The sequence below is a fragment of the Pelecanus crispus genome, chromosome 12 (genome assembly GCF_030463565.1).
Source record: "Pelecanus crispus isolate bPelCri1 chromosome 12, bPelCri1.pri, whole genome shotgun sequence".
Taxonomy (NCBI): Eukaryota; Metazoa; Chordata; class Aves; order Pelecaniformes; family Pelecanidae; genus Pelecanus; species Pelecanus crispus.
In genome coordinates, this window is record NC_134654.1 from 13,901,486 (window position 1) to 13,922,991 (window position 21,506).

Genomic DNA, 21,506 nt, shown 5'->3' on the forward strand with positions numbered 1-21,506 from the left:
CAAAGCCCTTAGAGCTGTGGTGTGCGAGAAATGGCTGGACGACTGCAGTTTCAGAGCTGGTCTATTGCGAGGGTGAGAATGAGCTTGAGAATGTGTCTGGGGAGTGCTGGGAGGCAAGGCAAGGGCAGATGCCCACCCAGAGTGCGTTTGGCTTTGAAAGCGCTGTCAAGGGAAGGTGAGGCGCAGCAAGAGCACAAAGCCCTTAGAGCCTTGGTGCGGGAGAAATGGCTGGACGATTGCAGTTTGGGAGGTGGTCTCTTCCCAGGGTGAGAGTGAGCTTGAGAATGCTTATTGGGAGTGTTGGGAAGCAAGGCAAGGGCAGCTGCCCAGTGCGTGTTTGGCTGTGAAAGCGCTGGCAAGGGAATGTGGTGACAGGTAACTGGTTTAAGCCCTTAGAGCTGTGGTGTGGGAGAAATGGCTGGACGATTGCGGTTTGGGAGGTGGTCTTTGCCGAGAGTGAGAGTGAGCTTGAGAACGTGTCTTGGGAGTGCTGGGAGGCGAGGCAAGGCAAGGGGAGATGCCCAGTGTGTGTTTGGCTGTGAAAGTGCTGGCAAGGGAAGGTGAGGAGCAGCAAGAGCACTATGCCATCAGAGCTATGGTCTGGGACAAAGTGCTGGACGACTGGAGTTTCAGAGCTGGTCTATTGCGAGGGTGAGAGTGAGCTTGAGAATGTGTCTGGGGAGTGCTGTGAGGCAAGGCAAGTGCAGATCCCCACCCAGCGTGTGTTCGCCTGTGGCAATGCTGGCAAGGGAAGGGGACGACAAGCCACAGCACTAACCCTTAGAGCCTTGGTGCAGGAGAAATGGCTGGACGATTGCAGTTTGGGAGGTGGTCTCTTCCCAGGGTGAGAGTGAGCTTGAGAATGCGTATTGGGAGTGTTGGGAAGCAAGGCAAGGGCAGCTACCCAGTGCGTGTTTGGCTGTGAAAGCGCTGGCAAGGGAATGTGGTGACAGGTAACTGGTTTAAGCCCTGAGAGCTGTGGTGTGGGAGAAATGGCTGGACGATTGCGGTTTGGGAGGTGGTCTGTGCCGAGAGTGAGAGTGAGCTTGAGAATGTGTCTGGGGAGTGCTGGGAGGCAAGGCAAGGGCAGATGCCCACGTAGCGTGTGTTTGGCTGTGAAAGCGCTGGCAAGGGAAGGTGAGGAGCAGCAACAGCTTTCAGTCCTTGCCCATTTGCTGTGGAAGAAATCACTTGACGTTTGCAACGTCAGACCTCAGCTATTGAAAAAGTCAGTCTGAGCCTGAGAGAACTTCAGGATGGCTAAGAAAGAAGGCAAGCGCAGAGCGTGAGTCTGTCTTTCACTGTCACAGCGGTGCCAAGGGAAGGTGAAGACCAGCATCAACATTTCCTCCTGGCTCCTTTGGTGTGGGCAAAATCACTAGATGTTTGCACTCTCCGAGCTGGGCTCTAGCGAAAGGGGAGCGAGAGAGAGAATTAGGCCCGTGAACAGGCAAGGCAAGCACAGAGCACCAGAGTTTCTGTGGCTGTAAAAGCGGTGCCAAGGGAAGAGGAAGACCAGAAAAAGGTTTCGTTCCTGGCTAGCTCGGTGTGGGAAATATCGCTGGGCTTTTGGAATTTGGGAGGTCATTTCTGGTGATAGAGAGAGAGAATATAGGGACAGGTACCTGGGTAGACAAGCGCAGAGCCCGAGTGTTTGTGCTGCAGTGAAAGCAGTGCGAAGGGAAGGCGAGGACCTGCCAAGAGCACTCGGGCCTTGGAGCTATGGTGCGGGAGAAATGGCTGGATATTTGCACTCAGGGAGGTGGTCTGTGCCGGGGTGAGAGTGAGCTTGAGAATGTGTCTGGGGAGTGCTGTGAGGCAAGGCAAGGGCAGATGCCCACCCAGCGTGTGTTTGGCTGTGAAAGTGGTGGCAAGGGAAGGTGAGGAGTAGCAAGAGCACAAAGCCCTTAGAGCTGTGGTGTGCGAGAAATGGCTGGACGACTGCAGTTTCAGAGCTGGTCTATTGCGAGGGTGAGAGTGAGCTTGAGAATGTGTCTGGGGAGTGCTGGGAGGCAAGGCAAGGGCAGATGCCCACCCAGCGTGTGTTTGGCTGTGAAAGTGGTGGCAAGGGAAGGCTGAGGAGTAGCAAGAGCACAAAGCCCTTAGAGCTGTGGTTTGCGAGAAATGGGTGGACGACTGCAGTTTCAGAGCTGGTCTATTGCGAGGGTGAGAATGAGCTTGAGAATGTGTCTGGGGAGTGCTGGGAGGCAAGGCAAGGGCAGATGCCCACCCAGAGTGCGTTTGGCTTTGAAAGCGCTGTCAAGGGAAGGTGAGGCGCAGCAAGAGCACAAAGCCCTTAGAGCCTTGGTGCGGGAGAAATGGCTGGACGATTGCAGTTTGGGAGCTGGTCTCTTCCCAGGGTGAGAGTGAGCTTGAGAATGCGTATTGGGAGTGTTGGGAAGCAAGGCAAGGGCAGCTGCCCAGTGCGTGTTTGGCTGTGAAAGCGCTGGCAAGGGAATGTGGTGACAGGTAACTGGTTTAAGCCCTTAGAGCTGTGGTGTGGGAGAAATGGCTGGACGATTGCGGTTTGGGAGGTGGTCTTTGCCGAGAGTGAGAGTGAGCTTGAGAACGTGTCTTGGGAGTGCTGGGAGGCGAGGCAAGGCAAGGGGAGATGCCCAGTGTGTGTTTGGCTGTGAAAGTGCTGGCAAGGGAAGGTGAGGAGCAGCAAGAGCACTATGCCATCAGAGCTATGGTCTGGGACAAAGTGCTGGACGACTGGAGTTTCAGAGCTGGTCTATTGCGAGGGTGAGAGTGAGCTTGAGAATGTGTCTGGGGAGTGCTGTGAGGCAAGGCAAGTGCAGATCCCCACCCAGCGTGTGTTCGCCTGTGGCAATGCTGGCAAGGGAAGGGGACGACAAGCCACAGCACTAACCCTTAGAGCCTTGGTGCAGGAGAAATGGCTGGACGATTGCAGTTTGGGAGGTGGTCTCTTCCCAGGGTGAGAGTGAGCTTGAGAATGCGTATTGGGAGTGTTGGGAAGCAAGGCAAGGGCAGCTACCCAGTGCGTGTTTGGCTGTGAAAGCGCTGGCAAGGGAATGTGGTGACAGGTAACTGGTTTAAGCCCTGAGAGCTGTGGTGTGGGAGAAATGGCTGGACGATTGCGGTTTGGGAGGTGGTCTGTGCCGAGAGTGAGAGTGAGCTTGAGAATGTGTCTGGGGAGTGCTGGGAGGCAAGGCAAGGGCAGATGCCCACGTAGCGTGTGTTTGGCTGTGAAAGCGCTGGCAAGGGAAGGTGAGGAGCAGCAACAGCTTTCAGTCCTTGCCCATTTGCTGTGGAAGAAATCACTTGACGTTTGCAACGTCAGACCTCAGCTATTGAAAAAGTCAGTCTGAGCCTGAGAGAACTTCAGGATGGCTAAGAAAGAAGGCAAGCGCAGAGCGTGAGTCTGTCTTTCACTGTCACAGCGGTGCCAAGGGAAGGTGAAGACCAGCATCAACATTTCCTCCTGGCTCCTTTGGTGTGGGCAAAATCACTAGATGTTTGCACTCTCCGAGCTGGGCTCTAGCGAAAGGGGAGCGAGAGAGAGAATTAGGCCCGTGAACAGGCAAGGCAAGCACAGAGCGCCAGAGTTTCTGTGGCTGTAAAAGCGGTGCCAAGGGAAGAGGAAGACCAGAAAAAGGTTTCGTTCCTGGCTAGCTCGGTGTGGGAAATATCGCTGGGCTTTTGGAATTTGGGAGGTCATTTCTGGTGATAGAGAGAGAGAATATAGGGACAGGTACCTGGGTAGACAAGCGCAGAGCCCGAGTGTTTGTGCTGCAGTGAAAGCAGTGCGAAGGGAAGGCGAGGACCTGCCAAGAGCACTCGGGCCTTGGAGCTATGGTGCGGGAGAAATGGCTGGATATTTGCACTCAGGGAGGTGGTCTGTGCCGGGGTGAGAGTGAGCTTGAGAATGTGTCTGGGGAGTGCTGTGAGGCAAGGCAAGGGCAGATGCCCACCCAGCGTGTGTTTGGCTGTGAAAGTGGTGGCAAGGGAAGGTGAGGAGTAGCAAGAGCACAAAGCCCTTAGAGCTGTGGTGTGCGAGAAATGGCTGGACGACTGCAGTTTCAGAGCTGGTCTATTGCGAGGGTGAGAGTGAGCTTGAGAATGTGTCTGGGGAGTGCTGGGAGGCAAGGCAAGGGCAGATGCCCACCCAGCGTGTGTTTGGCTGTGAAAGTGGTGGCAAGGGAAGGTGAGGAGTAGCAAGAGCACAAAGCCCTTAGAGCTGTGGTGTGCGAGAAATGGCTGGACGACTGCAGTTTCAGAGCTGGTCTATTGCGAGGGTGAGAGTGAGCTTGAGAATGTGTCTGGGGAGTGCTGGGAGGCAAGGCAAGGGCAGATGCCCACCCAGCGTGTGTTTGGCTGTGAAAGTGGTGGCAAGGGAAGGCTGAGGAGTAGCAAGAGCACAAAGCCCTTAGAGCTGTGGTTTGCGAGAAATGGGTGGACGACTGCAGTTTCAGAGCTGGTCTATTGCGAGGGTGAGAATGAGCTTGAGAATGTGTCTGGGGAGTGCTGGGAGGCAAGGCAAGGGCAGATGCCCACCCAGAGTGCGTTTGGCTTTGAAAGCGCTGTCAAGGGAAGGTGAGGCGCAGCAAGAGCACAAAGCCCTTAGAGCCTTGGTGCGGGAGAAATGGCTGGACGATTGCAGTTTGGGAGGTGGTCTCTTCCCAGGGTGAGAGTGAGCTTGAGAATGCGTATTGGGAGTGTTGGGAAGCAAGGCAAGGGCAGCTGCCCAGTGCGTGTTTGGCTGTGAAAGCGCTGGCAAGGGAATGTGGTGACAGGTAACTGGTTTAAGCCCTTAGAGCTGTGGTGTGGGAGAAATGGCTGGACGATTGCGGTTTGGGAGGTGGTCTTTGCCGAGAGTGAGAGTGAGCTTGAGAACGTGTCTTGGGAGTGCTGGGAGGCGAGGCAAGGCAAGGGGAGATGCCCAGTGTGTGTTTGGCTGTGAAAGTGCTGGCAAGGGAAGGTGAGGAGCAGCAAGAGCACTATGCCATCAGAGCTATGGTCTGGGACAAAGTGCTGGACGACTGGAGTTTCAGAGCTGGTCTATTGCGAGGGTGAGAGTGAGCTTGAGAATGTGTCTGGGGAGTGCTGTGAGGCAAGGCAAGTGCAGATCCCCACCCAGCGTGTGTTCGCCTGTGGGAATGCTGGCAAGGGAAGGGGACGACAAGCCACAGCACTAACCCTTAGAGCCTTGGTGCAGGAGAAATGGCTGGACGATTGCAGTTTGGGAGCTGGTCTCTTCCCAGGGTGAGAGTGAGCTTGAGAATGCGTATTGGGAGTGTTGGGAAGCAAGGCAAGGGCAGCTACCCAGTGCGTGTTTGGCTGTGAAAGCGCTGGCAAGGGAATGTGGTGACAGGTAACTGGTTTAAGCCCTGAGAGCTGTGGTGTGGGAGAAATGGCTGGACGATTGCGGTTTGGGAGGTGGTCTGTGCCGAGAGTGAGAGTGAGCTCGAGAATGTGTCTGGGGAGTGCTGGGAGGTAAGGCAAGGGCAGATGCCCACGTAGCGTGTGTTTGGCTGTGAAAGCGCTGGCAAGGGAAGGTGAGGAGCAGCAACAGCTTTCAGTCCTTGCCCATTTGCTGTGGAAGAAATCACTTGACGTTTGCAACGTCAGACCTCAGCTATTGAAAAAGTCAGTCTGAGCCTGAGAGAACTTCAGGATGGCTAAGAAAGAAGGCAAGCGCAGAGCGTGAGTCTGTCTTTCACTGTCACAGCGGTGCCAAGGGAAGGTGAAGACCAGCATCAACATTTCCTCCTGGCTCCTTTGGTGTGGGCAAAATCACTAGATGTTTGCACTCTCCGAGCTGGGCTCTAGCGAAAGGGGAGCGAGAGAGAGAATTAGGCCCGTTAACAGGCAAGGCAAGCACAGAGCTCCAGAGTTTCTGTGGCTGTAAAAGTGGTGCCAAGGGAAGAGGAAGACCAGAAAAAGGTTTCGTTCCTGGCTAGCTCGGTGTGGGAAATATCGCTGGGCTTTTGGAATTTGGGAGGTCATTTCTGGTGATAGAGAGAGAGAATATAGGGACAGGTACCTGGGTAGACAAGCGCAGAGCCCGAGTGTTTGTGCTGCAGTGAAAGCAGTGCGAAGGGAAGGCGAGGACCTGCCAAGAGCACTCGGGCCTTGGAGCTATGGTGCGGGAGAAATGGCTGGATATTTGCACTCAGGGAGGTGGTCTGTGCCGGGGTGAGAGTGAGCTTGAGAATGTGTCTGGGGAGTGCTGTGAGGCAAGGCAAGGGCAGATGCCCACCCAGCGTGTGTTTGGCTGTGAAAGTGGTGGCAAGGGAAGGTGAGGAGTAGCAAGAGCACAAAGCCCTTAGAGCTGTGGTGTGCGAGAAATGGCTGGACGACTGCAGTTTCAGAGCTGGTCTATTGCGAGGGTGAGAGTGAGCTTGAGAATGTGTCTGGGGAGTGCTGGGAGGCAAGGCAAGGGCAGATGCCCACCCAGCGTGTGTTTGGCTGTGAAAGTGGTGGCAAGGGAAGGTGAGGAGTAGCAAGAGCACAAAGCCCTTAGAGCTGTGGTGTGCGAGAAATGGCTGGACGACTGCAGTTTCAGAGCTGGTCTATTGCGAGGGTGAGAGTGAGCTTGAGAATGTGTCTGGGGAGTGCTGTGAGGCAAGGCAAGGGCAGCTGCCCACCCAGCGTGTGTTTGGCTGTGAAAGTGGTGGCAAGGGAAGGTGAGGAGTAGCAAGAGCACAAAGCCCTTAGAGCTGTGGTTTGCGAGAAATGGGTGGACGACTGCAGTTTCAGAGCTGGTCTATTGCGAGGGTGAGAATGAGCTTGAGAATGTGTCTGGGGAGTGCTGGGAGGCAAGGCAAGGGCAGATGCCCACCCAGAGTGCGTTTGGCTTTGAAAGCGCTGTCAAGGGAAGGTGAGGCGCAGCAAGAGCACAAAGCCCTTAGAGCCTTGGTGCGGGAGAAATGGCTGGACGATTGCAGTTTGGGAGGTGGTCTCTTCCCAGGGTGAGAGTGAGCTTGAGAATGCGTATTGGGAGTGTTGGGAAGCAAGGCAAGGGCAGCTGCCCAGTGCGTGTTTGGCTGTGAAAGCGCTGGCAAGGGAATGTGGTGACAGGTAACTGGTTTAAGCCCTTAGAGCTGTGGTGTGGGAGAAATGGCTGGACGATTGCGGTTTGGGAGGTGGTCTTTGCCGAGAGTGAGAGTGAGCTTGAGAACGTGTCTTGGGAGTGCTGGGAGGCGAGGCAAGGCAAGGGGAGATGCCCAGTGTGTGTTTGGCTGTGAAAGTGCTGGCAAGGGAAGGTGAGGAGCAGCAAGAGCACTATGCCATCAGAGCTATGGTCTGGGACAAAGTGCTGGACGACTGGAGTTTCAGAGCTGGTCTATTGCGAGGGTGAGAGTGAGCTTGAGAATGTGTCTGGGGAGTGCTGTGAGGCAAGGCAAGTGCAGATCCCCACCCAGCGTGTGTTCGCCTGTGGCAATGCTGGCAAGGGAAGGGGACGACAAGCCACAGCACTAACCCTTAGAGCCTTGGTGCAGGAGAAATGGCTGGACGATTGCAGTTTGGGAGCTGGTCTCTTCCCAGGGTGAGAGTGAGCTTGAGAATGCGTATTGGGAGTGTTGGGAAGCAAGGCAAGGGCAGCTACCCAGTGCGTGTTTGGCTGTGAAAGCGCTGGCAAGGGAATGTGGTGACAGGTAACTGGTTTAAGCCCTGAGAGCTGTGGTGTGGGAGAAATGGCTGGACGATTGCGGTTTGGGAGGTGGTCTGTGCCGAGAGTGAGAGTGAGCTTGAGAATGTGTCTGGGGAGTGCTGGGAGGCAAGGCAAGGGCAGATGCCCACGTAGCGTGTGTTTGGCTGTGAAAGCGCTGGCAAGGGAAGGTGAGGAGCAGCAACAGCTTTCAGTCCTTGCCCATTTGCTGTGGAAGAAATCACTTGACGTTTGCAACGTCAGACCTCAGCTATTGAAAAAGTCAGTCTGAGCCTGAGAGAACTTCAGGATGGCTAAGAAAGAAGGCAAGCGCAGAGCGTGAGTCTGTCTTTCACTGTCACAGCGGTGCCAAGGGAAGGTGAAGACCAGCATCAACATTTCCTCCTGGCTCCTTTGGTGTGGGCAAAATCACTAGATGTTTGCACTCTCCGAGCTGGGCTCTAGCGAAAGGGGAGCGAGAGAGAGAATTAGGCCCGTGAACAGGCAAGGCAAGCACAGAGCACCAGAGTTTCTGTGGCTGTAAAAGCGGTGCCAAGGGAAGAGGAAGACCAGAAAAAGGTTTCGTTCCTGGCTAGCTCGGTGTGGGAAATATCGCTGGGCTTTTGGAATTTGGGAGGTCATTTCTGGTGATAGAGAGAGAGAATATAGGGACAGGTACCTGGGTAGACAAGCGCAGAGCCCGAGTGTTTGTGCTGCAGTGAAAGCAGTGCGAAGGGAAGGCGAGGACCTGCCAAGAGCACTCGGGCCTTGGAGCTATGGTGCGGGAGAAATGGCTGGATATTTGCACTCAGGGAGGTGGTCTGTGCCGGGGTGAGAGTGAGCTTGAGAATGTGTCTGGGGAGTGCTGTGAGGCAAGGCAAGGGCAGATGCCCACCCAGCGTGTGTTTGGCTGTGAAAGTGGTGGCAAGGGAAGGTGAGGAGTAGCAAGAGCACAAAGCCCTTAGAGCTGTGGTGTGCGAGAAATGGCTGGACGACTGCAGTTTCAGAGCTGGTCTATTGCGAGGGTGAGAGTGAGCTTGAGAATGTGTCTGGGGAGTGCTGGGAGGCAAGGCAAGGGCAGATGCCCACCCAGCGTGTGTTTGGCTGTGAAAGTGGTGGCAAGGGAAGGCTGAGGAGTAGCAAGAGCACAAAGCCCTTAGAGCTGTGGTTTGCGAGAAATGGGTGGACGACTGCAGTTTCAGAGCTGGTCTATTGCGAGGGTGAGAATGAGCTTGAGAATGTGTCTGGGGAGTGCTGGGAGGCAAGGCAAGGGCAGATGCCCACCCAGAGTGCGTTTGGCTTTGAAAGCGCTGTCAAGGGAAGGTGAGGCGCAGCAAGAGCACAAAGCCCTTAGAGCCTTGGTGCGGGAGAAATGGCTGGACGATTGCAGTTTGGGAGCTGGTCTCTTCCCAGGGTGAGAGTGAGCTTGAGAATGCGTATTGGGAGTGTTGGGAAGCAAGGCAAGGGCAGCTGCCCAGTGCGTGTTTGGCTGTGAAAGCGCTGGCAAGGGAATGTGGTGACAGGTAACTGGTTTAAGCCCTTAGAGCTGTGGTGTGGGAGAAATGGCTGGACGATTGCGGTTTGGGAGGTGGTCTTTGCCGAGAGTGAGAGTGAGCTTGAGAACGTGTCTTGGGAGTGCTGGGAGGCGAGGCAAGGCAAGGGGAGATGCCCAGTGTGTGTTTGGCTGTGAAAGTGCTGGCAAGGGAAGGTGAGGAGCAGCAAGAGCACTATGCCATCAGAGCTATGGTCTGGGACAAAGTGCTGGACGACTGGAGTTTCAGAGCTGGTCTATTGCGAGGGTGAGAGTGAGCTTGAGAATGTGTCTGGGGAGTGCTGTGAGGCAAGGCAAGTGCAGATCCCCACCCAGCGTGTGTTCGCCTGTGGCAATGCTGGCAAGGGAAGGGGACGACAAGCCACAGCACTAACCCTTAGAGCCTTGGTGCAGGAGAAATGGCTGGACGATTGCAGTTTGGGAGCTGGTCTCTTCCCAGGGTGAGAGTGAGCTTGAGAATGCGTATTGGGAGTGTTGGGAAGCAAGGCAAGGGCAGCTGCCCATTGCGTGTTTGGCTGTGAAAGCGCTGGCAAGGGAATGTGGTGACAGGTAACTGGTTTAAGCCCTGAGAGCTGTGGTGTGGGAGAAATGGCTGGACGATTGCGGTTTGGGAGGTGGTCTGTGCCGAGAGTGAGAGTGAGCTCGAGAATGTGTCTGGGGAGTGCTGGGAGGTAAGGCAAGGGCAGATGCCCACGTAGCGTGTGTTTGGCTGTGAAAGCGCTGGCAAGGGAAGGTGAGGAGCAGCAACAGCTTTCAGTCCTTGCCCATTTGCTGTGGAAGAAATCACTTGACGTTTGCAACGTCAGACCTCAGCTATTGAAAAAGTCAGTCTGAGCCTGAGAGAACTTCAGGATGGCTAAGAAAGAAGGCAAGCGCAGAGCGTGAGTCTGTCTTTCACTGTCACAGCGGTGCCAAGGGAAGGTGAAGACCAGCATCAACATTTCCTCCTGGCTCCTTTGGTGTGGGCAAAATCACTAGATGTTTGCACTCTCCGAGCTGGGCTCTAGCGAAAGGGGAGCGAGAGAGAGAATTAGGCCCGTTAACAGGCAAGGCAAGCACAGAGCTCCAGAGTTTCTGTGGCTGTAAAAGTGGTGCCAAGGGAAGAGGAAGACCAGAAAAAGGTTTCGTTCCTGGCTAGCTCGGTGTGGGAAATATCGCTGGGCTTTTGGAATTTGGGAGGTCATTTCTGGTGATAGAGAGAGAGAATATAGGGACAGGTACCTGGGTAGACAAGCGCAGAGCCCGAGTGTTTGTGCTGCAGTGAAAGCAGTGCGAAGGGAAGGCGAGGACCTGCCAAGAGCACTCGGGCCTTGGAGCTATGGTGCGGGAGAAATGGCTGGATATTTGCACTCAGGGAGGTGGTCTGTGCCGGGGTGAGAGTGAGCTTGAGAATGTGTCTGGGGAGTGCTGTGAGGCAAGGCAAGGGCAGATGCCCACCCAGCGTGTGTTTGGCTGTGAAAGTGGTGGCAAGGGAAGGTGAGGAGTAGCAAGAGCACAAAGCCCTTAGAGCTGTGGTGTGCGAGAAATGGCTGGACGACTGCAGTTTCAGAGCTGGTCTATTGCGAGGGTGAGAGTGAGCTTGAGAATGTGTCTGGGGAGTGCTGGGAGGCAAGGCAAGGGCAGATGCCCACCCAGCGTGTGTTTGGCTGTGAAAGTGGTGGCAAGGGAAGGTGAGGAGTAGCAAGAGCACAAAGCCCTTAGAGCTGTGGTGTGCGAGAAATGGCTGGACGACTGCAGTTTCAGAGCTGGTCTATTGCGAGGCTGAGAGTGAGCTTGAGAATGTGTCTGGGGAGTGCTGTGAGGCAAGGCAAGGGCAGATGCCCACCCAGCGTGTGTTTGGCTGTGAAAGTGGTGGCAAGGGAAGGTGAGGAGTAGCAAGAGCACAAAGCCCTTAGAGCTGTGGTTTGCGAGAAATGGCTGGACGACTGCAGTTTCAGAGCTGGTCTATTGCGAGGGTGAGAATGAGCTTGAGAATGTGTCTGGGGAGTGCTGGGAGGCAAGGCAAGGGCAGATGCCCACCCAGAGTGCGTTTGGCTTTGAAAGCGCTGTCAAGGGAAGGTGAGGCGCAGCAAGAGCACAAAGCCCTTAGAGCCTTGGTGCGGGAGAAATGGCTGGACGATTGCAGTTTGGGAGCTGGTCTCTTCCCAGGGTGAGAGTGAGCTTGAGAATGCTTATTGGGAGTGTTGGGAAGCAAGGCAAGGGCAGCTGCCCAGTGCGTGTTTGGCTGTGAAAGCGCTGGCAAGGGAATGTGGTGACAGGTAACTGGTTTAAGCCCTTAGAGCTGTGGTGTGGGAGAAATGGCTGGACGATTGCGGTTTGGGAGGTGGTCTTTGCCGAGAGTGAGAGTGAGCTTGAGAACGTGTCTTGGGAGTGCTGGGAGGCGAGGCAAGGCAAGGGGAGATGCCCAGTGTGTGTTTGGCTGTGAAAGTGCTGGCAAGGGAAGGTGAGGAGCAGCAAGAGCACTATGCCATCAGAGCTATGGTCTGGGACAAAGTGCTGGACGACTGGAGTTTCAGAGCTGGTCTATTGCGAGGGTGAGAGTGAGCTTGAGAATGTGTCTGGGGAGTGCTGTGAGGCAAGGCAAGTGCAGATCCCCACCCAGCGTGTGTTCGCCTGTGGGAATGCTGGCAAGGGAAGGGGACGACAAGCCACAGCACTAACCCTTAGAGCCTTGGTGCAGGAGAAATGGCTGGACGATTGCAGTTTGGGAGCTGGTCTCTTCCCAGGGTGAGAGTGAGCTTGAGAATGCGTATTGGGAGTGTTGGGAAGCAAGGCAAGGGCAGCTACCCAGTGCGTGTTTGGCTGTGAAAGCGCTGGCAAGGGAATGTGGTGACAGGTAACTGGTTTAAGCCCTGAGAGCTGTGGTGTGGGAGAAATGGCTGGACGATTGCGGTTTGGGAGGTGGTCTGTGCCGAGAGTGAGAGTGAGCTTGAGAATGTGTCTGGGGAGTGCTGGGAGGCAAGGCAAGGGCAGATGCCCACGTAGCGTGTGTTTGGCTGTGAAAGCGCTGGCAAGGGAAGGTGAGGAGCAGCAACAGCTTTCAGTCCTTGCCCATTTGCTGTGGAAGAAATCACTTGACGTTTGCAACGTCAGACCTCAGCTATTGAAAAAGTCAGTCTGAGCCTGAGAGAACTTCAGGATGGCTAAGAAAGAAGGCAAGCGCAGAGCGTGAGTCTGTCTTTCACTGTCACAGCGGTGCCAAGGGAAGGTGAAGACCAGCATCAACATTTCCTCCTGGCTCCTTTGGTGTGGGCAAAATCACTAGATGTTTGCACTCTCCGAGCTGGGCTCTAGCGAAAGGGGAGCGAGAGAGAGAATTAGGCCCGTGAACAGGCAAGGCAAGCACAGAGCGCCAGAGTTTCTGTGGCTGTAAAAGCGGTGCCAAGGGAAGAGGAAGACCAGAAAAAGGTTTCGTTCCTGGCTAGCTCGGTGTGGGAAATATCGCTGGGCTTTTGGAATTTGGGAGGTCATTTCTGGTGATAGAGAGAGAGAATATAGGGACAGGTACCTGGGTAGACAAGCGCAGAGCCCGAGTGTTTGTGCTGCAGTGAAAGCAGTGCGAAGGGAAGGCGAGGACCTGCCAAGAGCACTCGGGCCTTGGAGCTATGGTGCGGGAGAAATGGCTGGATATTTGCACTCAGGGAGGTGGTCTGTGCCGGGGTGAGAGTGAGCTTGAGAATGTGTCTGGGGAGTGCTGTGAGGCAAGGCAAGGGCAGATGCCCACCCAGCGTGTGTTTGGCTGTGAAAGTGGTGGCAAGGGAAGGTGAGGAGTAGCAAGAGCACAAAGCCCTTAGAGCTGTGGTGTGCGAGAAATGGCTGGACGACTGCAGTTTCAGAGCTGGTCTATTGCGAGGGTGAGAGTGAGCTTGAGAATGTGTCTGGGGAGTGCTGGGAGGCAAGGCAAGGGCAGATGCCCACCCAGCGTGTGTTTGGCTGTGAAAGTGGTGGCAAGGGAAGGTGAGGAGTAGCAAGAGCACAAAGCCCTTAGAGCTGTGGTGTGCGAGAAATGGCTGGACGACTGCAGTTTCAGAGCTGGTCTATTGCGAGGCTGAGAGTGAGCTTGAGAATGTGTCTGGGGAGTGCTGTGAGGCAAGGCAAGGGCAGATGCCCACCCAGCGTGTGTTTGGCTGTGAAAGTGGTGGCAAGGGAAGGTGAGGAGTAGCAAGAGCACAAAGCCCTTAGAGCTGTGGTTTGCGAGAAATGGCTGGACGACTGCAGTTTCAGAGCTGGTCTATTGCGAGGGTGAGAATGAGCTTGAGAATGTGTCTGGGGAGTGCTGGGAGGCAAGGCAAGGGCAGATGCCCACCCAGAGTGCGTTTGGCTTTGAAAGCGCTGTCAAGGGAAGGTGAGGCGCAGCAAGAGCACAAAGCCCTTAGAGCCTTGGTGCGGGAGAAATGGCTGGACGATTGCAGTTTGGGAGCTGGTCTCTTCCCAGGGTGAGAGTGAGCTTGAGAATGCGTATTGGGAGTGTTGGGAAGCAAGGCAAGGGCAGCTGCCCAGTGCGTGTTTGGCTGTGAAAGCGCTGGCAAGGGAATGTGGTGACAGGTAACTGGTTTAAGCCCTTAGAGCTGTGGTGTGGGAGAAATGGCTGGACGATTGCGGTTTGGGAGGTGGTCTTTGCCGAGAGTGAGAGTGAGCTTGAGAACGTGTCTTGGGAGTGCTGGGAGGCGAGGCAAGGCAAGGGGAGATGCCCAGTGTGTGTTTGGCTGTGAAAGTGCTGGCAAGGGAAGGTGAGGAGCAGCAAGAGCACTATGCCATCAGAGCTATGGTCTGGGACAAAGTGCTGGACGACTGGAGTTTCAGAGCTGGTCTATTGCGAGGGTGAGAGTGAGCTTGAGAATGTGTCTGGGGAGTGCTGTGAGGCAAGGCAAGTGCAGATCCCCACCCAGCGTGTGTTCGCCTGTGGCAATGCTGGCAAGGGAAGGGGACGACAAGCCACAGCACTAACCCTTAGAGCCTTGGTGCAGGAGAAATGGCTGGACGATTGCAGTTTGGGAGCTGGTCTCTTCCCAGGGTGAGAGTGAGCTTGAGAATGCGTATTGGGAGTGTTGGGAAGCAAGGCAAGGGCAGCTACCCAGTGCGTGTTTGGCTGTGAAAGCGCTGGCAAGGGAATGTGGTGACAGGTAACTGGTTTAAGCCCTGAGAGCTGTGGTGTGGGAGAAATGGCTGGACGATTGCGGTTTGGGAGGTGGTCTGTGCCGAGAGTGAGAGTGAGCTTGAGAATGTGTCTGGGGAGTGCTGGGAGGCAAGGCAAGGGCAGATGCCCACGTAGCGTGTGTTTGGCTGTGAAAGCGCTGGCAAGGGAAGGTGAGGAGCAGCAACAGCTTTCAGTCCTTGCCCATTTGCTGTGGAAGAAATCACTTGACGTTTGCAACGTCAGACCTCAGCTATTGAAAAAGTCAGTCTGAGCCTGAGAGAACTTCAGGATGGCTAAGAAAGAAGGCAAGCGCAGAGCGTGAGTCTGTCTTTCACTGTCACAGCGGTGCCAAGGGAAGGTGAAGACCAGCATCAACATTTCCTCCTGGCTCCTTTGGTGTGGGCAAAATCACTAGATGTTTGCACTCTCCGAGCTGGGCTCTAGCGAAAGGGGAGCGAGAGAGAGAATTAGGCCCGTGAACAGGCAAGGCAAGCACAGAGCGCCAGAGTTTCTGTGGCTGTAAAAGCGGTGCCAAGGGAAGAGGAAGACCAGAAAAAGGTTTCGTTCCTGGCTAGCTCGGTGTGGGAAATATCGCTGGGCTTTTGGAATTTGGGAGGTCATTTCTGGTGATAGAGAGAGAGAATATAGGGACAGGTACCTGGGTAGACAAGCGCAGAGCCCGAGTGTTTGTGCTGCAGTGAAAGCAGTGCGAAGGGAAGGCGAGGACCTGCCAAGAGCACTCGGGCCTTGGAGCTATGGTGCGGGAGAAATGGCTGGATATTTGCACTCAGGGAGGTGGTCTGTGCCGGGGTGAGAGTGAGCTTGAGAATGTGTCTGGGGAGTGCTGTGAGGCAAGGCAAGGGCAGATGCCCACCCAGCGTGTGTTTGGCTGTGAAAGTGGTGGCAAGGGAAGGTGAGGAGTAGCAAGAGCACAAAGCCCTTAGAGCTGTGGTGTGCGAGAAATGGCTGGACGACTGCAGTTTCAGAGCTGGTCTATTGCGAGGCTGAGAGTGAGCTTGAGAATGTGTCTGGGGAGTGCTGTGAGGCAAGGCAAGGGCAGATGCCCACCCAGCGTGTGTTTGGCTGTGAAAGTGGTGGCAAGGGAAGGCTGAGGAGTAGCAAGAGCACAAAGCCCTTAGAGCTGTGGTTTGCGAGAAATGGCTGGACGACTGCAGTTTCAGAGCTGGTCTATTGCGAGGGTGAGAATGAGCTTGAGAATGTGTCTGGGGAGTGCTGGGAGGCAAGGCAAGGGCAGATGCCCACCCAGAGTGCGTTTGGCTTTGAAAGCACTGTCAAGGGAAGGTGAGGCGCAGCAAGAGCACAAAGCCCTTAGAGCCTTGGTGCGGGAGAAATGGCTGGACGATTGCAGTTTGGGAGGTGGTCTCTTCCCAGGGTGAGAGTGAGCTTGAGAATGCGTATTGGGAGTGTTGGGAAGCAAGGCAAGGGCAGCTGCCCAGTGCGTGTTTGGCTGTGAAAGCGCTGGCAAGGGAATGTGGTGACAGGTAACTGGTTTAAGCCCTTAGAGCTGTGGTGTGGGAGAAATGGCTGGACGATTGCGGTTTGGGAGGTGGTCTTTGCCGAGAGTGAGAGTGAGCTTGAGAACGTGTCTTGGGAGTGCTGGGAGGCGAGGCAAGGCAAGGGGAGATGCCCAGTGTGTGTTTGGCTGTGAAAGTGCTGGCAAGGGAAGGTGAGGAGCAGCAAGAGCACTATGCCATCAGAGCTATGGTCTGGGACAAAGTGCTGGACGACTGGAGTTTCAGAGCTGGTCTATTGCGAGGGTGAGAGTGAGCTTGAGAATGTGTCTGGGGAGTGCTGTGAGGCAAGGCAAGTGCAGATCCCCACCCAGCGTGTGTTCGCCTGTGGCAATGCTGGCAAGGGAAGGGGACGACAAGCCACAGCACTAACCCTTAGAGCCTTGGTGCAGGAGAAATGGCTGGACGATTGCAGTTTGGGAGCTGGTCTCTTCCCAGGGTGAGAGTGAGCTTGAGAATGCGTATTGGGAGTGTTGGGAAGCAAGGCAAGGGCAGCTACCCAGTGCGTGTTTGGCTGTGAAAGCGCTGGCAAGGGAATGTGGTGACAGGTAACTGGTTTAAGCCCTGAGAGCTGTGGTGTGGGAGAAATGGCTGGACGATTGCGGTTTGGGAGGTGGTCTGTGCCGAGAGTGAGAGTGAGCTTGAGAATGTGTCTGGGGAGTGCTGGGAGGCAAGGCAAGGGCAGATGCCCACGTAGCGTGTGTTTGGCTGTGAAAGCGCTGGCAAGGGAAGGTGAGGAGCAGCAACAGCTTTCAGTCCTTGCCCATTTGCTGTGGAAGAAATCACTTGACGTTTGCAACGTCAGACCTCAGCTATTGAAAAAGTCAGTCTGAGCCTGAGAGAACTTCAGGATGGCTAAGAAAGAAGGCAAGCGCAGAGCGTGAGTCTGTCTTTCACTGTCACAGCGGTGCCAAGGGAAGGTGAAGACCAGCATCAACATTTCCTCCTGGCTCCTTTGGTGTGGGCAAAATCACTAGATGTTTGCACTCTCCGAGCTGGGCTCTAGCGAAAGGGGAGCGAGAGAGAGAATTAGGCCCGTGAACAGGCAAGGCAAGCACAGAGCGCCAGAGTTTCTGTGGCTGTAAAAGCGGTGCCAAGGGAAGAGGAAGACCAGAAAAAGGTTTCGTTCCTGGCTAGCTCGGTGTGGGAAATATCGCTGGGCTTTTGGAATTTGGGAGGTCATTTCTGGTGATAGAGAGAGAGAATATAGGGACAGGTACCTGGGTAGACAAGCGCAGAGCCCGAGTGTTTGTGCTGCAGTGAAAGCAGTGCGAAGGGAAGGCGAGGACCTGCCAAGAGCACTCGGGCCTTGGAGCTATGGTGCGGGAGAAATGGCTGGATATTTGCACTCAGGGAGGTGGTCTGTGCCGGGGTGAGAGTGAGCTTGAGAATGTGTCTGGGGAGTGCTGTGAGGCAAGGCAAGGGCAGATGCCCACCCAGCGTGTGTTTGGCTGTGAAAGTGGTGGCAAGGGAAGGTGAGGAGTAGCAAGAGCACAAAGCCCTTAGAGCTGTGGTGTGCGAGAAATGGCTGGACGACTGCAGTTTCAGAGCTGGTCTATTGCGAGGGTGAGAGTGAGCTTGAGAATGTGTCTGGGGAGTGCTGGGAGGCAAGGCAAGGGCAGATGCCCACCCAGCGTGTGTTTGGCTGTGAAAGTGGTGGCAAGGGAAGGCTGAGGAGTAGCAAGAGCACAAAGCCCTTAGAGCTGTGGTGTGCGAGAAATGGCTGGACGACTGCAGTTTCAGAGCTGGTCTATTGCGAGGCTGAGAGTGAGCTTGAGAATGTGTCTGGGGAGTGCTGTGAGGCAAGGCAAGGGCAGATGCCCACCCAGCGTGTGTTTGGCTGTGAAAGTGGTGGCAAGGGAAGGTGAGGAGTAGCAAGAGCACAAAGCCCTTAGAGCTGTGGTTTGCGAGAAATGGCTGGACGACTGCAGTTTCAGAGCTGGTCTATTGCGAGGGTGAGAATGAGCTTGAGAATGTGTCTGGGGAGTGCTGGGAGGCAAGGCAAGGGCAGATGCCCACCCAGAGTGCGTTTGGCTTTGAAAGCGCTGTCAAGGGAAGGTGAGGCGCAGCAAGAGCACAAAGCCCTTAGAGCCTTGGTGCGGGAGAAATGGCTGGACGATTGCAGTTTGGGAGCTGGTCTCTTCCCAGGGTGAGAGTGAGCTTGAGAATGCTTATTGGGAGTGTTGGGAAGCAAGGCAAGGGCAGCTGCCCAGTGCGTGTTTGGCTGTGAAAGCGCTGGCAAGGGAATGTGGTGACAGGTAACTGGTTTAAGCCCTTAGAGCTGTGGTGTGGGAGAAATGGCTGGACGATTGCGGTTTGGGAGGTGGTCTTTGCCGAGAGTGAGAGTGAGCTTGAGAACGTGTCTTGGGAGTGCTGGGAGGCGAGGCAAGGCAAGGGGAGATGCCCAGTGTGTGTTTGGCTGTGAAAGTGCTGGCAAGGGAAGGTGAGGAGCAGCAAGAGCACTATGCCATCAGAGCTATGGTCTGGGACAAAGTGCTGGACGACTGGAGTTTCAGAGCTGGTCTATTGCGAGGGTGAGAGTGAGCTTGAGAATGTGTCTGGGGAGTGCTGTGAGGCAAGGCAAGTGCAGATCCCCACCCAGCGTGTGTTCGCCTGTGGCAATGCTGGCAAGGGAAGGGGACGACAAGCCACAGCACTAACCCTTAGAGCCTTGGTGCAGGAGAAATGGCTGGACGATTGCAGTTTGGGAGCTGGTCTCTTCCCAGGGTGAGAGTGAGCTTGAGAATGCGTATTGGGAGTGTTGGGAAGCAAGGCAAGGGCAGCTACCCAGTGCGTGTTTGGCTGTGAAAGCGCTGGCAAGGGAATGTGGTGACAGGTAACTGGTTTAAGCCCTGAGAGCTGTGGTGTGGGAGAAATGGCTGGACGATTGCGGTTTGGGAGGTGGTCTGTGCCGAGAGTGAGAGTGAGCTTGAGAATGTGTCTGGGGAGTGCTGGGAGGCAAGGCAAGGGCAGATGCCCACGTAGCGTGTGTTTGGCTGTGAAAGCGCTGGCAAGGGAAGGTGAGGAGCAGCAACAGCTTTCAGTCCTTGCCCATTTGCTGTGGAAGAAATCACTTGACGTTTGCAACGTCAGACCTCAGCTATTGAAAAAGTCAGTCTGAGCCTGAGAGAACTTCAGGATGGCTAAGAAAGAAGGCAAGCGCAGAGCGTGAGTCTGTCTTTCACTGTCACAGCGGTGCCAAGGGAAGGTGAAGACCAGCATCAACATTTCCTCCTGGCTCCTTTGGTGTGGGCAAAATCACTAGATGTTTGCACTCTCCGAGCTGGGCTCTAGCGAAAGGGGAGCGAGAGAGAGAATTAGGCCCGTGAACAGGCAAGGCAAGCACAGAGCGCCAGAGTTTCTGTGGCTGTAAAAGCGGTGCCAAGGGAAGAGGAAGACCAGAAAAAGGTTTCGTTCCTGGCTAGCTCGGTGTGGGAAATATCGCTGGGCTTTTGGAATTTGGGAGGTCATTTCTGGTGATAGAGAGAGAGAATATAGGGACAGGTACCTGGGTAGACAAGCGCAGAGCCCGAGTGTTTGTGCTGCAGTGAAAGCAGTGCGAAGGGAAGGCGAGGACCTGCCAAGAGCACTCGGGCCTTGGAGCTATGGTGCGGGAGAAATGGCTGGATATTTGCACTCAGGGAGGTGGTCTGTGCCGGGGTGAGAGTGAGCTTGAGAATGTGTCTGGGGAGTGCTGTGAGGCAAGGCAAGGGCAGATGCCCACCCAGCGTGTGTTTGGCTGTGAAAGTGGTGGCAAGGGAAGGTGAGGAGTAGCAAGAGCACAAAGCCCTTAGAGCTGTGGTGTGCGAGAAATGGCTGGACGACTGCAGTTTCAGAGCTGGTCTATTGCGAGGGTGAGAGTGAGCTTGAGAATGTGTCTGGGGAGTGCTGGGAGGCAAGGCAAGGGCAGATGCCCACCCAGCGTGTGTTTGGCTGTGAAAGTGGTGGCAAGGGAAGGTGAGGAGTAGCAAGAGCACAAAGCCCTTAGAGCTGTGGTGTGCGAGAAATGGCTGGACGACTGCAGTTTCAGAGCTGGTCTATTGCGAGGGTGAGAGTGAGCTTGAGAATGTGTCTGGGGAGTGCTGTGAGGCAAGGCAAGGGCAGATGCCCACCCAGCGTGTGTTTGGCTGTGAAAGTGGTGGCAAGGGAAGGTGAGGAGTAGCAAGAGCACAAAGCCCTTAGAGCTGTGGTGTGCGAGAAATGGCTGGACGACTGCAGTTTCAGAGCTGGTCTATTGCGAGGGTGAGAATGAGCTTGAGAATGTGTCTGGGGAGTGCTGGGAGGCAAGGCAAGGGCAGATGCCCACCCAGAGTGCGTTTGGCTTTGAAAGCGCTGTCAAGGGAAGGTGAGGCGCAGCAAGAGCACAAAGCCCTTAGAGCCTTGGTGCGGGAGAAATGGCTGGACGATTGCAGTTTGGGAGGTGGTCTCTTCCCAGGGTGAGAGTGAGCTTGAGAATGCTTATTGGGAGTGTTGGGAAGCAAGGCAAGGGCAGCTGCCCAGTGCGTGTTTGGCTGTGAAAGCGCTGGCAAGGGAATGTGGTGACAGGTAACTGGTTTAAGCCCTTAGAGCTGTGGTGTGGGAGAAATGGCTGGACGATTGCGGTTTGGGAGGTGGTCTTTGCCGAGAGTGAGAGTGAGCTTGAGAACGTGTCTTGGGAGTGCTGGGAGGCGAGGCAAGGCAAGGGGAGATGCCCAGTGTGTGTTTGGCTGTGAAAGTGCTGGCAAGGGAAGGTGAGGAGCAGCAAGAGCACTATGCCATCAGAGCTATGGTCTGGGACAAAGTGCTGGACGACTGGAGTTTCAGAGCTGGTCTATTGCGAGGGTGAGAGTGAGCTTGAGAATGTGTCTGGGGAGTGCTGTGAGGCAAGGCAAGTGCAGATCCCCACCCAGCGTGTGTTCGCCTGTGGCAATGCTGGCAAGGGAAGGGGACGACAAGCCACAGCACTAACCCTTAGAGCCTTGGTGCAGGAGAAATGGCTGGACGATTGCAGTTTGGGAGGTGGTCTCTTCCCAGGGTGAGAGTGAGCTTGAGAATGCGTATTGGGAGTGTTGGGAAGCAAGGCAAGGGCAGCTACCCAGTGCGTGTTTGGCTGTGAAAGCGCTGGCAAGGGAATGTGGTGACAGGTAACTGGTTTAAGCCCTGAGAGCTGTGGTGTGGGAGAAATGGCTGGACGATTGCGGTTTGGGAGGTGGTCTGTGCCGAGAGTGAGAGTGAGCTTGAGAATGTGTCTGGGGAGTGCTGGGAGGCAAGGCAAGGGCAGATGCCCACGTAGCGTGTGTTTGGCTGTGAAAGCGCTGGCAAGGGAAGGTGAGGAGCAGCAACAGCTTTCAGTCCTTGCCCATTTGCTGTGGAAGAAATCACTTGACGTTTGCAACGTCAGACCTCAGCTATTGAAAAAGTCAGTCTGAGCCTGAGAGAACTTCAGGATGGCTAAGAAAGAAGGCAAGCGCAGAGCGTGAGTCTGTCTTTCACTGTCACAGCGGTGCCAAGGGAAGGTGAAGACCAGCATCAACATTTCCTCCTGGCTCCTTTGGTGTGGGCAAAATCACTAGATGTTTGCACTCTCCGAGCTGGGCTCTAGCGAAAGGGGAGCGAGAGAGAGAATTAGGCCCGTGAACAGGCAAGGCAAGCACAGAGCACCAGAGTTTCTGTGGCTGTAAAAGCGGTGCC